This window comes from Triticum dicoccoides, chromosome 5A (assembly GCF_002162155.2).
Source record: "Triticum dicoccoides isolate Atlit2015 ecotype Zavitan chromosome 5A, WEW_v2.0, whole genome shotgun sequence".
NCBI lineage: Eukaryota > Viridiplantae > Streptophyta > Magnoliopsida > Poales > Poaceae > Triticum > Triticum dicoccoides.
Genome location: NC_041388.1, coordinates 380,374,668 through 380,395,154, shown reverse-complemented (window position 1 = coordinate 380,395,154; position 20,487 = coordinate 380,374,668).

Genomic DNA, 20,487 nt, shown 5'->3' with positions numbered 1-20,487 from the left:
CAATATATCGATCTTTACGTCTCGACCATTTCGAGACTCCTCGTCATGTCCCCGATCTCATCCGGGACTCCGAACTCCTTCGGTACATCAAAACACATAAACTCATAATATAGCTGTCATCGAACTTTAAGCGTGCGGACCCTACGGGTTTGAGAACTATGTAGACATGACCGAGACACGTCTCCGGTCAATAACCAATAGCGGAACCTGGATGCTCATATTGGCTCCCACATATTCTACGAAGATCTTTTATTGGTCAAACCGCATAACAACATACGTTGTTCCCTTTGTCATCGGTGTGTTACTTGCCCGAGATTCGATCGTCGCTATCTCAATACCTAGTTCAATCTCGTTACCGGCAAGTCTCTTTACTCGTTCCATAATACATCATTCCGCAACTAACTCATTAGTTGCAATGCTTGCAAGGCTTTAAGTGATGTGCATTACCGAGTGGGCCCAGACATACCTCTCCGACAATCGGAGTGACAAATCCTAATCTCGAAATACACCAACCCAACAAGTACCTTCGGAGACACGTGTAGAGCACCTTTATAATCACCCAGTTACGTTGTGACGTTTGGTAGCACACAAAGTGTTCCTCCGGTAAACGGGAGTTGCATAATCTCATAGTCATAGGAACATGTATAAGTCATGAAGAAAGCAATAGCAACAAACTAAACGATCAAGTGCTAAGCTAACGGAATGGGTTAAGTCAATCACATCATTCTCCTAATGATGTGATCCCGTTAATCAAATGACAACTCATGTCTATGGTTAGGAAACATAACCATCTTTGATCAACGAGCTAGTCAAGTAGAGGCATACTAGTGACACTCTGTTTGCCTATGTATTCACACATGTATTATGTTTCCGGTTAATACAATTCTAGCATGAATAATAAACATTTATCATGATATAAGGAAATAAATAATAACTTTATTATTGCCTCTAGGGCATATTTCCTTCAGTCTCCCACTTGCACTAGAGTCAATAATCTAGTTCACATCGCCATGTGATTTAATACCAATAGTTCACATCACCATGTGATTAACACCCATAGTTCACATCGACATGTGAGCAACACCCAAAGGGTTTACTAGAGTCAATAATCTAGTTCACATCGCTATGTGATTAACACCCAAAGAGTACTAAGGTGTGATCATGTTTTGCTTGTGAGAGAAGTTTACTCAACGGGTCTGCCACATTCAGATCCGTAAGTATTTTGCAAATTTCTATGTCAACAATGCTCTGCACGGAGCTACTCTAGCTAATTGCTCCCACTTTCAATATGTATCCAGATTGAGATTTAGAGTCATCTGGATCAGTGGCAAAATTTGTATCGACGTAACTCTTTACGACGAACCTTTTTGTCACCTCCATAATCGAGAAACATATCCTTATTCCACTAAGGATAATTTTGACCGCTGTCCAGTGATCTACTCCTAGATCACTATTGTACTCCCTTGCCACAAACAGTGTAGGGTGTACAATAGATCTGCTACACAGCATGGCATATTTTATAGAACCTATGGCCAAGGCATAGGGAATGACTTTCATTCTCTTTCTATCTTCTGCCATGGTCGGGCTTTGAGTCTTACTCGGTTTCACACCTTGTAACACAGGCAAGAACTCTTTCTTTGACTATTCCATTTTGAACTACTTCAAAAACTTGTCAAGGTATGTACTCATTGAAAAACTTATCAAGTGTCTTGATCTATCTCTATAGATCTTGATGCTCAATATGTAAGCAGCTTCACCGAGGTCTTTCTTTGAAAACTCCTTTCAAACACTCCTTTATGCTTTGCAGAACAATTCTACATTATCTCCGATCAACAATATGTCATTCACATATACTTATCAGAAATGCTGTAGTGCTCCCACTCACTTTCTTGTAAATACAGGCTTCATCGCAAGTCTGTATAAAACTATATGCTTTGATCAACTTATCAAAGCGTATATTCCAACTCCGAGGTGCTTGCACCAGTACATAGATGGATCGCTGGAGCTTGCATATTTTGTTAGCACCTTTAGGATTGACAAAACCTTCTGGTTGCATCATATACAACTCTTCTTTAATAAATCCATTAAGGAATGCAGTTTTGTTATCCATTTGCCAAATTTCATAAAATGCGGCAATTGTTAACATGATTCAGACAGACTTAAGCATAGATACGAGTGAGAAACTCTCATCGTAGTCAATACCTTGAACTTGTCGAAAACCTTTTGCGACAATTCTAGCTTTGTAGATAGTAACACTACTATTAGCGCCCGTCTTCCTCTTGAAGATCCATTTAATCTCAATGGCTCGCCAATCATTGGGCAAGTCAATCAAAGTCCATACTTTGTTCTCACACATGGATCTCATCTCAGATTTCATGGCCTCAAGCCATTTCGTAGAATCTGGGCTCATCATCGCTTCCTCATAGTTCGTAGGTTCCTCATGGTCAAGTAACATGACCTCTAGAATAGGATTACTATACCACTCTGGTGCGGATCTCACTCTGGTTTACCTACGAGGTTCGGAAGTAACTTGATCTGAAGTTACATGATCATCATCATTAGCTTCCTCACTAATTGGTGTAGTAGTCACAGGAACAGATTTCTGTGATGAACTACTTTCCAATAAGGGAGCAGGTACAGTTACCTCATCAAGTTCTACTTTCCTCCCACTCACTTCTTTCGAGAGAAACTCCTTCTCTAGAAAAGATCCATTCTCAGCAACAAATATCTGGCCTTTGGATCTGTGATAGAAGGTGTACCCAACAGTTACTTTTGGGTATCCTATGTGTTGGGGATCATAGCAGAAATTTAAAATTTTCTATGCATCACCAAGATCAATCTATGGAGTAATCTAGCAACGAAGGGAAGGGGGGTGCATCTACATACCCTTATAGATCGCTAAGCGGAAGCGTTGCAAGAACGCGGATGAAGGAGTCGTACTCGTAGCGATTCAAATCGCGGTTGATTCCGATCTAAGCGCCGAACAATGGCGCCTCCGCGTTCAACACACATGCAACCCGATGACGTCTCCTACGCCTTGATCCAGCAAGGGGAGAAGGAGAGGTTGGGGTAGACTCCGTCCAGCAGCAGCACGACGGCATGATGGTGGTGGAGGAGCACGGGACTCCAGCAGGGCTTCGCCAAGCACTACGAGAGACAAGGAGGGAGAGGGATAGGGCTGTGCCAACAGGGGAAGAACTTCGTGTGTTGGGCTGCCCCTTTGCCTCCACTAAATATAGGGGGAGAGGGAGGGCTGCGCCCCCACCTAGGGTTTCCACCCCAAGGGGTGCGGCAGCCCTAGATCCCATCTAGGGTGGCGGTCACAAGGGGGGAGGGGGAGGCGCACCTAGGGTGGGCCTTAGGGCCCATCTGCCCTAGGGTTTGTCCCCCTCCCCTCTTGGAGGCGCCTTGGGCCTTGGTGGGAGGCGCCCCAGCCCACCTAGGGGCTGGTCCCTTCCCACTATTGGCCCATGTAGGCCTCCAGGGCTGGTGGCCCCACCTGGTGGACCCCCGGACCCCTCCGGTGGTCCCGGTAGACTATCGGTGATGCCCGAAACACTTCCGGTGGCCAAAACCATACTTCCTATATATCAATCTTTACCTCTGGACCATTCTGGAACTCCTCGTGATGTTTGGGATCTCATCCGGGACTCCAAACAACATTTGGTAACCGCGTACATACTTTCCCTATAACCCTAGTGTCATCGAACCTTAAGTGTGTAGACCCTACGGGTTCGGGAGTCATGCAGACATGGCTGAGACAACTCTCCGGTCAATAACCAACAGCGAGATCTGGATACCCATGTTGGTTCCCACATGCTCCACGATGATCTCATCGGATGAACCACAATGTCAAGGATTCAATCAATCCCGTATACAATTCCCTTTGTCTATCGGTACGATACTTGCCCGAGATTCGATCGTCGGTATCCCGATACCTTGTTCAATCTCATTACCGGAAAGTCTCTTTACTCGTTCCGTAACACATCATCCCGTGATCAACTCCTTGGTCACATTGTGCACATTATGATGATGTCCTACCGAGTGGGCCCAGAGATACCTCTCCGTTACACAGAGTGACAAATCCCAGTCTCGATTCGTGCCAACCCAACACACACTTTCGAAGATACCCGTAGTGTACCTTTATAGCCACCCAGTTACGTTGTGACGTTTGGCACACCCAAAGCACTCCTACGGTATCCGGGAGTTGCACAATCTCATGGTCTAAGGAAATGATACTTGACATTAGAAAAGCTTTGGCATACGAACTACACGATCTTGTGCTAGGCTTAGGATTGGGTCTTGTCCATCACATCATTCTCCTAATTATGTGATCCCATTATCAACGACATCCAATGTCCATGGTCTGGAAACCGTAACCATCTATTGATCAACGAGCTAGTCAACTAGAGGCTTACTAGGGACATGGTGTTGTCTATGTATCCACACATGTATCTGAGTTTCCTATCAATACAATTGTAGCATGGATAATAAACGATTATCATGAACAAGGAAATATAATAATAACCAATTTATTATTGCCTCTAGGGCATATTTCCAACAGTCTCCCACTTGCACTAGAGTCAATAATCTAGTTCACATCGCCATGTGATTAACACTCACAGGTCACATCGCCATGTGACCAACATCCAAGAGTCTACTAGACTCAATGATCTAGTTCACATCACTATGTGATAAACACTCAAAGAGTTCTGGATTTGATCATGTTATGCTTGTGAGATAGGTTGTAGTCAACGGGTCTTGCCATATTCAGATCCCTATGTATTTCGCAAAACTCTATGTCATATCGTAGATGCTGCTACCACGTTCCACTTGGAGCTATTCCAAATTGTTGCTCCATTATACGTATCCGGTATCTCTACTCAGAGCTATCCGGATAGGTGTTAAGCTTGCATCGACGTAACTCTTTACGTCGACCTCTTTATCATCTCCATAACTGAGAAACATTTACTTATTCCTCTAAGGATAATTTCAACCGCTATCTGGTGATCCTCTCCTAGATCACCTTTGTACCCTCTTGCCAGACATGTGGCAAGGCACACATCAGGTGCGGTACTCAGCATGGCATACCGTATAGAGCCTATGACAAAAGCATAGGGGACGACCTTCGTCCTTCCTCTTTCTTCTGCCATGGTCAAGCTTTGAGTTTTACTCAACTTCACACCTTACGACTCAGGTAAGAACCCCTTCTTTGACTGATCTATTTTGAACTCCTTCAAAAACATGTCAAGGTGTGTGTTCTTTGAAAGTATCATCAGGCGTCTTGATCTATCTCTATAGATCTTGATGCCCAATATGTAAGCAGCTTTATCCAGGTCTTCCTTTGAAAACCACTCTTCAAACAACCGTTTATGCTTTCCAGAAATTCTACATTATTTCGAATCAACAATATGTCATCCACATATACTTATCAGAAATGTTGTAGTGCTCCCACTCACTTTCTTGTAAATACAAGTTTCTAGCAAACATTGTATAAACCTAAAAGCTTTGATCACTCCATCAAAGCATATATTCCACCTCCGAGATGCTTGCTCTAGTCCATAGAAGGATCCCTGGAGCCAGCATACCTTTTAGCATCCTTAGGATCGACAAAACCTTTTATTGTATCACATACAACGTTTTCTTACGAAAATTGGTAAGAGAACTTGTTTTGACATCCATCTGTCAGATTTCATAATCGAAAAATACAGCTAATGCTAACATGATTCCGACGGACTTAAGCATCACTACGGGTGAGAAATTCTCATCGTAGTCAACTCCTTGAACTTGTGAAAAGACTCTTTGCCACAAGTCGAGCTTCATAGATGGTAATATTACCGCCCACATCCGTCTTCTTCTTAAAGATCCATTTATCTCAATGGCTTGCCGATCATCGGGCAAGTCCACCAAAGTCCATACTTTGTTCTGATACATGGATCCTATCTCGGATTTCATGGCTTCTAACCATTTGTCGGAATACGGGCCCACCATCGCTTCTCCATAGTTCGTAGGTTCATTGTTGTCCAACAACATGATATTTAAGACAGGATTACCATGCCACTCAGGAGTAGTACATATTCTTGTCGACCTACGAGGTTCGATAGCAACTTGACCCGAAGCTTCATGATCACTATCATTAACTTCCTATTCAACAGACGTAGGCGCCACAGAAAACATCTTTCTGTGTTGCATCACTTTCTGGTTAAAATAAAGGTTCGACAACCTGATCAAGTTCTATCTTCCTCCCACTCAATTCTTTCGAGAGAAACTCCTTCTCGAGAAAGGAACCGTTCTTAGCGACAAACAATTTGCCCTCGGATCTGAGATAGAAAGTATACCCAACTGTCACCTTTGGGTATCCTATGAAGATGTGTTTGTCCGCTTTGGGTTCGAGCTTCTCCGGCTGAAGCCTTAAGCATCGCAGCCCCAAACATTAAGAAACGACAACTTTGGTTTCTTGCCAAACCAATGTTCATACGACATCGTCTCAACGGACTTATATGGTGTCCTATCTAAAGTGAATGCAGCTGTCTCTAACGCATATCCTCAAAATGAAAACGGTAGATCGGTAAGAGACATCATAGATCGCACCATATCTCATAAGGTTCGATTACGACATCCGAACACACCATTTATCTGTGGTGTTCCAGGTGGCTTCAACTGTGAAACAATTCCACAATGTCTTAAGTGATTGCCAAACTCATAACTCAGAAATTCTCATCGATCAGATCGTAGGAATTTGATCTTCTTGTTATGATGGTTCTTAACTTCACTCTGAAATCATTTGAACTTTTCAAATGTTTCAGACTTGTGCTTCATTAAGTAAATATATCTATATCTACTCAAATCGTCAGTGAAGATGAGAAAATAGCGATATCCACCGCACGCTTCAATTCTCATTGGATCACACGCATCAGCATGTATGATTTCCAACAAGTCACTTACCCGTTTCATTGTACCTGAAAACGGGGTCTTAGTCAGCCTGCCCATGAGGCATGGCTCGCATGTGTCAAGCGATTCAAAATCAAGTGACTCCAAACATCCATCGACATGGAGTTTCTTCATGCATCTTACGCCAATATGACCTAAGAGGCAGTGCCACAAGAAAGTGGTACTATCATTATTAACTCTACATCTTTTGGCGTGAACATGTGTATTACCATGACCGAGATTCAATGAACCATTCACATAGGGTGCATGACTATGAAAGGTATTATTCATGTAAATAGAATAACCATTATTCTCTAACTTAAATGAATAACCATATTGCAATGAACATGATCTAATCATATTCATGCTCAACATAGACACCTGATAACATTTATCTAGGTTCAATACTAATCCCGAAGGCAGATGGAGCGTGCGATGGTGATCTCATCAACTTTGGAAACACTTCCAACACACATCGTCACCTCGCTCTTAGCCAGTCTCCGTTTAGTCCGTAGCTTTTGCTTCAAGTCACCATTAATAGCAACTGAACCGGTATCCAATACCCAGGTGCTACCAGGAGTACTAGTGAGGTACACATTAATAACACGTATATACTTTGTTGAAGTTGCCAGCCTTCTTATCTACCATGCATTTGGGGTAATTCCGCTACCAGTATTCGTTCCCCTTACAATACAAGCACCCAGTCTCAGGTTTGGGTTCAACCTTGGGTTCCTTCACTGGAGCGGCAACTGGTTTGCCATCCATGAAATTTCCTTCTAGCCCTTGCCCTTCTTGAAACCAGTGGTCTTGTTAGACCATCAACACTTGATGCTCCTTCTTGATTTCTACCTTTTGCGGTCTTAAGCACCGCGAACAGCTCCGGGATCAACTCCATCCCTTGCATGTCATAGTTCATCACGAAGATCTAGTAGCTTAGTGATATTGTCTAGAGAACTCTATCAATCACTATCTTATCTGGAAGTTTAACTCCCACTTGATTTAAGTGATTGCAGCACCCAGACATTCTGAGCACATGCTCACTAACTGAGCTATTCTCCTCCATCTTGTTGGCAAAAGAACTTGTCATAGGTCTCACACCTCTCAACACGGGCATGAGCCTAAAATCCCAATTTCAGCTCTTGGAACATCTCATATGTTCTATGGCATTCAAAACGTCATTGGAATCCCGATTCTAAGCCGTAAAGTATGGTGCACCAAACTATCAAGTAGTCATGAGGATGTGTCTGTCAGGTGTTCACAACCTCCACAGACGACGTTGTAGGGGTTTGCACATCGAGCGGTGCATCAAAGACGTAAGCCTTCTGTGTAGCAGTGAGGACACTCCTCGGACTACGGACCCAGTCCGCATCATTGCTTACAATATCTTTCAACTTGGTCTTTCTCTAGGAACGTATTGAAACAGGGAGCTACAACGTGAGCTATTTATCTACAACATATTTGCAAAGACAATTTAGACTATGTTCATGATAATTAAGTTCATCTAATCAAATTATTTAATGAACTCCCACTCAGATAGACATCCCTCTAGTCGTCTAAGTGAAACATGATCCGAGTCAACTAGGCCATGTCCGATCATCATGTGAGACGGACTAGTCAATATCGGTGAACATCTTCATGTTGATCGTATCTTCTATACGACTCATGCTCGACCTTTCGGTCTCCCGTGTTCCGAGGCCATGTCTGTACATGCTAGGCTCATCAAGTCAACCTAAGTGTATTGCATGTGTTCCGAGGCCATGTATGTACATGCTAGGCTCGTCAACACCTGTTGTATTCGAACGTTAGAATCTATCACACCCGATAATCATGTAGTGCTTCGAAACAACGAACCTTCGCAACGGTGCACAGTTAGGGGGAACACAATTCTTGAAATTATTGCGAGGGATCATCTTATTTAAGCTACTGTCGTTCTAAGAAAATAAGATGTAAAACATGATAAACATCACATGCAATCAAATAGTGACATGATATGGCCAATATCATTTGCTCCTTTTGATCTCCATCTTTGGGGCTCCATGATCATCGTTGTCACTGGCATGACACCATGATCTCCATCATCATGATCTCCATCATCGTGTCTTCTTGAAGTTGTCTCGTCATCTATTACTTCTACTACTATGGCTAACGCTTTAGCAATAAAGTAAAGTAATTACATGACGTTTAAGTTGACACGCAGGTCATAAATAAATTAAGACAACTCCTATGGCTCCTGCCGGTTGTCATACTCATCGACATGCAAGTCATGATTCCTATTACAAGAACATGATCAATCTCATACATCACATATATCATTCATCACATCCTTTTGGCCATATCACATCACAAGGCATATGTTGCAAAAACAAGTTAGACGTCCTCTAATTATTGTTGCAAGTTTTTACGTGGCTGCTATAAGTTTCTAGCAAGAACGTTTCTTACCTACGCCAAAACCACAACGTCATATGCCAATTTCTATTTACCCTTCATAAGGACCCTTTTCACTGAATCCGATCCAACTAAAGTGGGAGAGACAGACACCCGCTAGCCACCTTATGCAACTAGTGCATGTCAGTCGGTGGAACCAGTTTCACGTAAGCGTACGTGTAAGGTCGGTTCGGGCCGCTTCATCCCACGATGCCGCCGAATCAAGATAAGACTAGTAACGGCAAGTAAATTGACAAAATCGACGCCCACAACAACTTGTGTTCTACTCGTGCATAGAAACTACGCATAGACCTAGCTCATGATGCCACTGTTGGGGATCATAGCAGAAATTTAAAATTTTCTACGCATCACCAAGATCAATCTATGGAGTAATCTAGCAACGAAGGGAAGGGGAGTGCATCTACATACCCTTGTAGATCGCTAAGCGGAAGCGTTGCAAGAACGCGGATGAAGGAGTCGTACTCGTAGCGATTCAAATCGCGGTTGATTCCGATCTAAGCGCCGAACAACGGCGCCTCCGCGTTCAACACACGTGCAGCCCGGTGACGTCTCCTACGCCTTGATCCAGCAAGGGGGGAAGGAGAGGTTCGGGAAGACTCCGTCCAGCAGCAGCACGACGACATGGTGGTGGTGGAGGAGCGCGGGACTCCAGCAGGGCTTCGCCAAGCACTACGAGAGACGAGGAGGGAGAGGGGTAGGGCTGCGCCAACAGGGGAAGAACTTCGTGTGTTGGGCTGCCCCTTTGCCTCCACTATATATAGGGGGAGAGGGAGGGCTGCGCCCCCACCTAGGGTTTCCACCCCAAGGGGTGCGGCAGCCCTAGATCCCATCTAGGGTGGCGGCCACAAGGGGGAGAGGGGGAGGCGCACCTGGGGTGGGCCTTAGGGCCCATCTGCCCTAGGGTTTGTCCCCCTCCCCTCTTGGAGGCCCCTTGGGCCTTGGTGGGAGGCGCCCCATCCCACCTAGGGGCTGGTCCCTTCCCACTATTGGCCCATGTAGGCCTCCGGGGCTGGTGGCCCCACCTGGTGAACCCCGGACCCCTCCGGTGGTCCCGGTACACTTCCGGTGGCCAAAACCATACTTCCTATATATCAATCTTTACCTCCGGACCATTCCGGCACTCCTCGTGACGTCCGGGATCTCATTCGGGACTCCGAACAACATTCGCTAACCGCATACATACTTTCCCTATAACCCTAGCGTCATCAAACCTTAAGTGTGTAGACCCTACGGGTTCGGGAGTCATGCAGACATGGCCGAGACAACTCTCCGGTCAATAACCAATAGCGGCATCTGGATACCCATGTTGGTTCCCACATGCTCCACGATGATCTCATCGGATGAACCACGATGTCAAGGATTCAATCAATCCCGTATACAATTCCCTTTGTCCATCGGTACGATACTTGCCCGAGATTCAATCGTCGATATCCCGATACCTTGTTCAATCTCGTTACCAGCAAGCTCGTTTCGTAACACATCATCCCGTGATCAACTCCTTGGTCACATTGTGCACATTATGATGATGTCCTATCGAGTGGGCCCAGAGATACCTCTCCGTTACACGGAGTGACAAATCCTGGTCTCGATTCGTGCCAACCCAACACACACTTTCAGAGATACCCGTAGTGTACCTTTATAGCCACCCAGTTACGTTGTGACATTTGGCACACCCAAAGCACTCCTACGGTATCCGGGAGTTGCACAATCTCATGGTCTAAGGAAATGATACTTGACATTAGAAAAGCTTTAGCATACGAACTACACGATCTTGTGCTAGGCTTAGGATTAGGTCTTGTCCATCACATCATTCTCCTAATGATGTGATCCCATTATCAATGACATCCAATGTCCATGGTCAGGAAACCGTAACCATCTATTGATCAACGAGCTAGTCAACTAGAGGCTTACTAGGGACATGGTGTTGTCTATATCCACACATGTATCTGAGTTTCCTATCAATACAATTCTAGCATGGATAATAAACGATTATCATGAACAAGGAAATATAATAATAACCAATTTATTATTGCCTCTAGGGCATATTTCCAACACTGTGAAGATGCACTTCTCCGACTTGGGTTTGATCTTATCAAGATGAAACTTTTTCACATAAGCATTGCAACCCCAAACTTTAAGAAACGACAGCTTAGGTTCCTTGCTAAACCACATTTCATACAGTGTCGTCTCAAAGGATTTAGATGGTTCCCTATTTAACGTGAATGTAGCTGTCTCTAATGCATAACCCCAAAACGATAGTGGTAAACCGGTAAGAGACATCATAGATCGCACCATATCTAATAAAGTACGGTTACGACGTTCGGACACACCATTACACTGTGGTGTTCCAGGTGGCGTGAGTAGTGAAACTATTTCACATTGTTTTAACTGAAGGCCAAACTCGTAACTCAAATATTTTACTTCTGCGATCATATTGTAGGAACTTTTATTTTTGTTACGATGATTCTCCACTTCACTCTGAAATTATTTGAACTTTTCAAATATTTCACACTTGTGTTTCATCAAGTAGATATACTCATATCTGCTCAAATCATCTGTGAAGATCAGAAAATAATGATACCTGCCGCGAGCCTCAGTATTCATCAGACCACATACATCAGTACGTATGACTTCCAACAAATCTGTCGCTCGCTCCATTGTTCCGAAGAACGGAGTCTTAGTCATCTTGCCCATGAGGCATGGTTCGCAAGCATCAACTGATTCATAATCAAGTAATTCCAAAATCCCATCAACATGGATTTTCTTCATGCGCTTTACACCAATATGACCTAAACGGCAGTGCCACAAATAAGTTGCACTATCATTATTAACTTTGCATCTTTTGGCTTCAATATTATGAAAATGTGTATCACCACGATCGAGATCCAACAAACCATTTTCATTGGGTGTATGACCATAGAAGGTTTTATTCATGTAAATAGAACAACAATTATTCTCTAACTTACATGAATAACCGTATTGCAATAAACATGATCCAATCATATTCATGCTCAAAGCAAACACTAAAGAACATTTATTTAGGTTTAACACTAATCTCGAAAGTATAGGGAGTGTGCGATCATAATCATATCAATCTTGTAACCATTTCCAATACACGTCGTCACTTCACCCTTAACTAGTCTCTGTTCATTCTGCAACTCCCGTTTTGAGTTACTATTCTTAGCAACTGAACTAGTATCAAATACTAAGGGGTTGCTATAAACAATAGTAAAGTACACATCAATAACATGTATATCAAATATACCTATGTTCACTTTGTCATCCTTCTTATCCACCAATTACTTGGGGTAGTTCCGCTTCTAATGACCAGTCCATTTGCAGTAGAAGCACTCAGTTTCAGGCTTAGGACTAGACTTGGGTTTTTTCACTTGAGCAGCAACTTGTTTGCCGTTCTTCTTGAAGTTCCCCTTTCTTCCCTTTGTCCCTTTACTTGAAACTAGTGGTTTTGTTTACCATCAACACTTGATGCTTTTCTTGATTTCTACCTTCGTCGATTTCAGCATCACGAAGAGCTTGGGAATCGTTTCCTTATCCCTTGCATATTATAGTTCATCACGAAGTTCTACTAACTTGGTGATGGTGACTAGAGAATTCTGTCAATCACTATTTTATCTAGAAGATTAACTCCCACTTGATTCAAGCGATTGTAGTACCCAGACAATCTGAGCACATGCTCACTACTTGAGCTATTCTCCTCCATCTTTTAGCTATAGAACTTGTTGGAGACTTCATATCTCTCAACTCGGGTATTTACTTGAAATATTAACTTCAACTCCTGGAACATCTCATATGGTCCATGACGTTCAAAACATCTTTGAAGTCCCGATTCTAAGCTTTTTAAGCATGGTGCACTAAACTATCAAGTAGTCATCATATTGAGCTAGCCAAACGTTCATAACATCTGCATCTGCTCCTGCAATAGGTTTGTCACCTAGCGGTGCATCAAGAACATAATTCTTCTGTGTAGCAATGAGGATAAACCTCAGATCACGGATCCAATCCGCATCATTGCTACTAACATCTTTCAACTTAGTTTTCTCTAGGAACATATCAAAAATAAAACAGGGGAGCTAAACGCGAGCTATGATCTACAACATAGATATGCTAATACTACCAGGACTAAGTTCATGATAAATTTAAGTGCAATTAATCATATTACTTAAGAACTCCCACTTAGAAAGACATCCCTCTAATCTTCTAAGTGATCACATGATGCAAATCAACTAAACCATAATCGATCATCACGTGAAATGGAGTAGTTTTCAATGGTGAACATCACTATGTTGATCATATCTACTATATGATTCACGTTCGACCTTTCGGTCTCAGTGTTCCGAGGCCATATCTGCATATGCTAGGCTCGTCAAGTTTAACCTTTGTATTCTGCGTGTGCAAAACTGGCTTGCACCCATTGTAGATGGACGTAGAGCTTATCACACCCGATCATCACGTGGTGTTTGAGCACGACGAACTTTGGCAACGGTGCATACTCAGGGAGAACACTTTTTATCTTGAAATTTAGTGAGAGATCATCTTATAATTCTACCGTCAATCAAAGCAAGATAAGATGCATAAAAGATAAACATCACATGCAATCAAAATGTGTCACATGATATGGCCATCATCATCTTGTGCCTTTGATCTCCATCTCCAAAGCATAGTCATGATTTCCATCGTCACCGGCATGACACCATGATCTCCATCATCTTGATCTATATCAATGTGTCGTCACATGGTCGGCCATGCAATAAAGAGACAACCATAAGGCTTCTGCCAGTTGCCGATAACTTCAACAAAACATGATCATCTAATACAACAACTTATATCTCATCACGTCTTGACCATATCACATCCCAACATGCCCTACAAAAACAAGTTAGACGTCCTCTACTTTGTTGTTGCAAGTTTTACGTGGCTGCTATGGGCTTAGCAAGAACCGTTCTTACCTACGCATCAAAACCACAACGATAGTTTGTCAAGTTGGTGTTGTTTTAACCTTCACAAGGACCGGGCATAGCCACACTCGGTTCAACTAAAGTTGGAGAAACTGACGCCCGCTAGTCACCTGTGTGCATAGCACGGTGGTAAAACCAGTCTTGCATAAGCGTACGCGTAATGTCGATCCGGGCCGCTTCATCCAACAATACCGCCAAACCAAAGTGTGACATGCTAGTAAGCAGTATGACTTATATCGCCCACAACTCACTTGTGTTCTACTTGTGCATATTACATCAACGCATAAAACGGAACTTTGATACCACTGTTGGGGAACGTAGTAATTTCAAAAAAATCCTACGCACACGCAAGATCATGGTGATGCATAGCAATGAGAGGGGAGAGTGTTGTCCACGTACCCTCATAGACCGAAAGCGGAAGCGTTAGCACAACGCGGTTGATGTAGTCGTACGTCTTCATGATCCGACCGATCAAGTACCGAATGCACGGCACCTCCGAGTTCTGCACACGTTCAACTCGATGACGTCCCTCGAACTTCGATCCAGGCGAGTGTTGAGGGAGAGTTTCGTCAGCACAATGGCGTGGTGACGATGATGATGTTCTACCGATGCAGGGCTTCGCCTAAGCATTGCTATGATATGATCGAGGTGGATTATGGTGGAGGGGGGCACCGCGCACGGCTAAGAGATCAAGAGATCAATTGTTGTCTCTATGGGGTGCCCCATGGCCACGTATATAAAGGAGTGCAGGAGGGAAGGGGCCGGCCCTCTCTATGGCGCGCCCTAGGGGAGTCCTACTCCCACCGGGAGTAGGATTCCCCCTTTCCTAGTAGAACTAGGAGCCCTTCCAAGTAGTAGGAGTAGGAGGGAAGGAAAGGGAAGGGAAAAGAAGAAGGAAGGAAGGGCCCCCCCCCTCCCTAGTCCAATTCGGACCAACCCTTGGGGAGGGGTGCGGCCACCCTTTGAGGCCTTTCTCTCCTTTCCCGTATGGCCCATTAAGGCCCAATACGAATTCCCGTAACTCCCCGGTACTCCCGAAAATACCTGAATCACTCGGAACCTTTCCGATGTACGAATATAGTCATCCAATATATTGATCTTTACGTCTCGACCATTTCGAGACTCCTCGTCATGTCCCCGATCTCATCCGGGACTCCGAACTCCTTCGGTACATCAAAACACATAAACTCATAATATAACTGTCATCGAAATTTAAGTGTGCGGTCCCTACGGGTTCGATAACTATGTAGACATGACCGAGACACGTCCCCGGTCAATAACCAATAGTGGAACCTAGATGCTCATATTGGCTCCCACATATTATACGAAGATCTTTTATCGGTCAAACCGCATAACAACATACATTGTTCCCATTGTCATCGGTATGTTACTTGCCCGAGATTCGATCGTCGGTATCTCAATACCTAGTTCAATCTCATTACTGGCAAGTCTCTTTACTCGTTCTGTAATACATCATTCTGCAACTAACTCATTAGTTGCAATGCTTGCAAGGCTTTAAGTGATGTGCATTACCGAGTGGGCCTAGAGATACCTCTCTGACAATTGAAGTGACAAATCCTAATCTCGAAATACGCCAACCCAACAAGTAACTTTGGAGACACCTGTAGAGCACATTTATAATCACCCAGTTACGTTGTGACATTTGGTAGCACACAAAGTGTTCCTCCGGTAAACGGGATTTGCATAATCTCATAGTCATAGGAACATGTATAAGTCATGAAGAAAGCAATAGCAACAAACTAAACGATCAAGTGCTAAGCTAACGGAATGGGTCAAGTCAATCACATCATTCTCCTAATGATGTGATCCCGTTAATCAAATGACAACTCATGTCTATGGTTAGGAAACATAACCATCTTTGATCAACAAGCTAGTCAAGTAGAAGCATACTAGTGACACTCTGTTTGTCTGTGTATTCACACATGTATTATGTTTCCAGTTAATACAATTCTAGCATGAATAATAAACATTTATCATGATATAAAAAATAAATAATAACTTTATTATTGCCTCTAGGGCATATTTCCTTCACATATCATATCACTTATATTGATTGCATGTGATGTTTATCCTTTATGCATCTTATTTTGCTTAGTTCGACGGTAGCATTATAAGATGATCTCTCACTAAATTTCAAGGTACAAGTGTTCTCCCTGAGTATGCACCGTTGCTACAGTTCGTCGTGCCGAGGCACCACGTGATGATCGGGTTTGATAAGCTCTACGTTCACATACAACGGGTGCAAGCCAGTTTTGCACATGCGGAATACTCGGGTTAAACTTGACGAGCCTAGCATATGCAGATATGGCCTCGGAACACTGAGACCGAAAGGTAGAGCGTGAATCATATAGTAGATATGATCAACATAGTGACGTTCACCATTGAAAACTACTCCATCTCACGTGATGATCGTACATGGTTTAGTTGATATGGATCACGTGATCACTTAGATGATTAGAGGGATGTCTATCTAAGTGGGAGTTCTTAAGTAATTTGATTAATTAAACTTTAATTTATCATGAACTTAGTACCTGATTGTATTTTTCATATCTATGTCGTTGTAGATAGATGGCGCGTGTTGTTGTTCCATTGAATTTTAATGTGTTCCTAGAGAAAGCTAAGTTGAAAGATGATGGTAGCAATTACACGGACTTGGTCCGTAACTTCGGGATTATCCTCATTGCTGCATAGAAGAATTACATCCTGGAAGCACCACTAGGTGACAAACCCGCAGCAGGAGCAACGCCAGATGTTGTGAACACCTGGCAGAGCAAAGCTGATGACTACTCGATAGTTTAGTGTGCCATGCTTTACGGCTTAGAACCGGGACTACAACGATGTTTTGAACGTCATGGAGCATATGAGATGTTCCAGGAGTTGAAGTTAATATTTCAAGCAAATGCCCGGATTGAGAGATACGAAGTCTCGAATAAGTTATACAACTGCAAAATGGCACTACAAGAAATATGTCAACTTGTGACCCTCACTATTGGCCGCTGAAAGGTCATAGTTTTTCATTTGCGACCTTTTTGTGACCAAAAACAGAAGGTCAAAAGCTGGCGGTCGTAAACTGAAATTAGCGACCTTCTCTGTGAGAAGGTCGTAGACGTTTACGACCAAAACAGAAGGTCATTGAACCCATGACCTTTTGTTTTGGTCACTGTCTGTCTGCCCAGGCCACGTCGGATCCGACGTGGCAAACTGACGTGGCAAAATTACGACCAATTGAAAAGGTCGTTGACAAGATTCAGCCCGGTCCGATTCGGTGTCTATATGGGCCGAGCCCAACAATTCAGCCTTTTTAATATATATTTTCTGTTAATTTTCGCTAGGTACATGGGCCTGGCCCAAAATTTGAGGAATTTTATATCTAGGCCATGGCCTTTCTGGCTCCAAAGTTTTTGTTTTTATTTTTTCCAAAAGATGAGCCCACTAGTGAATGGGACCCAGTTGTCAAGTTCTAATAAGTGGGTCCCAGTTGTCACTGTTATATTCTTTAGATCTCAATTTTCCAGTAAATAAATAACAATATTTAAATCCGAATAGAGAGAAAACAAAATGCTTCAAACAGTGCATGACTAATCCGGAAAAATATGGTTCACATCATGAATACAACCAGAAAGAGCCAAACTTGGCACATTATTACAATCAAACATGGTTCACATCAGGTTTACAATAAAAGAATGTTCACATCAGGTAACACAGCTATCATAGTATAACTAGCTCCAATGCTTCTCCCAACTTGTTCATCCTGGACCTCACGACAAAACATGAATGAAGGACAGCATCTGCAAGTTATCAAGCAAAATGGTTAGAACAAGCAAAATGCGACATTTTTATCATTTAAGCATAGAAGAACAGGGTCGACAACATTTCGATGTTTGAAAAATGAACCAGGATTTCAATCTTTGAACAGCAAAAAATTGATACAGTAGATCATTTGCGGTTTAAATCAACCCCTAAGGAGAGACACGTTGACACATTCATTTGGCAACATCTGTATAAATTGAACCTCATAAACATGCAATGTGGAATTTTTATCTCAAAGAAGTATACATACTCATCAGGTTTAATTAGCACATAAACATGCAAAGTGGAATTTGTATCTCAAAGAAGTATACATACTTATCAGGTTTAATTAGCACAGAGAAGCCAAATGCTAGTAACTCATGATTAGTACACAAGACAGGATTCAGCAAAGTAAACAAGAAGGTCGCTACAGTACAAAAGTGAGCTCATCACACAGAATAAATGAGTGGAACTACAGTACATCCTCGAAATTGTCATGTTCACAAGATTAAAAGTAAGCGCAACATAAGCATATGTGTTTTGTTTGGCACCACCATATATAACATAGCAACGCCAACGTGAAAAGTTTCCGCATTATTGCCATATGTTTCCTCGGAATCATACTACACAGAGAAGGGTTCAGCCTCAAGTCTTAACTAGCCTTACATGGTGGAGTACAGATTTCCTTCTGTACAAGTGGACGTTGATGGTGTTATCTCCTTTGTCACAGGAGGACCCCACATGCAGTGGCTACATAAACAAGAAGCATCAACTTAAGTTGCAACCCGCAACAGAAACACTTGCAAAAATCGAGCACTCGGGTGTTTGGCAGGAGTACTACCTTGTGGATGTCGCCCATGAAGTGTGAGAGGAACAAGAGTGCCTCCATGATTTTATAGTATAGCGCAAGATAGCTATCATCATTAAACAATTCAAGATTGAAGAATTCAAAACATGTGAATTGCAGTAAATTATAGCTTGGGTATTCTCTACATGAAGCTTGTCCTTGTCCTGGAAACAGAAATTAAACATCAGTCTAAGCCACTTTCTTGTATGGGACAGAGCTGTACAATGGCAAAGAAAACAAAAACATCACTCACCCACAGCTTGAGGACTCTGGGCTCTGAGTCAAGCACCAAATGAACACATCAGTTGCCTCCTTGTCAAGCTCTGCATTATCCGAATATAATACACAGGTAAGCTAACTGGAATTTGCAAAACAAAATTAAACCAGCTCTATATTGCAGAATGAACACATTTCCACTCACTTTCTTGAATTGCCTTCACAGCCAACAACAAAAGCTGGCGATGCTTGCTTCGCAGCCTTAGAGCACCAACAAGAGACAACTCCTTTATTGTTGGGTAGGCTGCTTCCAACCTTTCTGTAGCCTAAAGAATTCAATTCAGAGGTATTAGAATATTGTCTCATATTAAACATACCAAGGAAAAGATACAAAATAATATGTATTGAACTGAGTTGAATTAGAGGACTACTATGGTTGTTTTGTTAACAGATACTCAAGAATTACTTGAACAAGAAAAGATACAAAATAACCAGTTGTCCAGTACAACTGTACTACTACTTTTTTATATACCCAAGTGTCTCGATAGTGCATATTTCGTTTGTGAAACCTATAATGTCTCAAAATGTTAGTTAGAGCTCTATGCAGAATACTTTGGAGGAAAACTGTGCAAACACTCAAGAATTGGTGCATATTTTGTTTGTGAAACCTATAAGGTCTCAAAATGTTAGTTAGAGCTCTATGCAGAATACTTTGGAGGAAAACTGTGCAAATGCTCAAGAACTGGTACTTGTTGTACCAGGAACAGGATGCGGCAGTGGAGCTTCAAGAAAAATATTTAGGGGCCAAAACTAAGAGGAAAACACCAATTGTTCACATTGAAGATTGAACACATATGTCATTCTGGCATATCCTTGAAGGAACAATTCTCATAACAGGAACACAAGAGAGGGTTGTTGAGTTTGATGAGAACTAAACCAGAGCACTACTAATGTCATTCTGTTAACGGATACTCAAACATTACTGGAACAAGAAGATTTGCAAAACATCTAGTTGTCCACTACAAGTGCTACTTGTTTTTCCACACAAGTCTAATCTAGGTACATCCCTTCACAAGTAGCATATCTCATACAGAAACAAGCAAACAAAACAATAATAGAAGTATGTTCACACCCTGTTGCCCACATCAGCATTTTCGCATAGCTTACCGCTCAAAAATCAGCATTAGTCTAGCCTCTTGCTATCATGTGAGTCCAGGAGGTCCAATGGTTATTATGATTATCATGCATTACATATACAGCAGC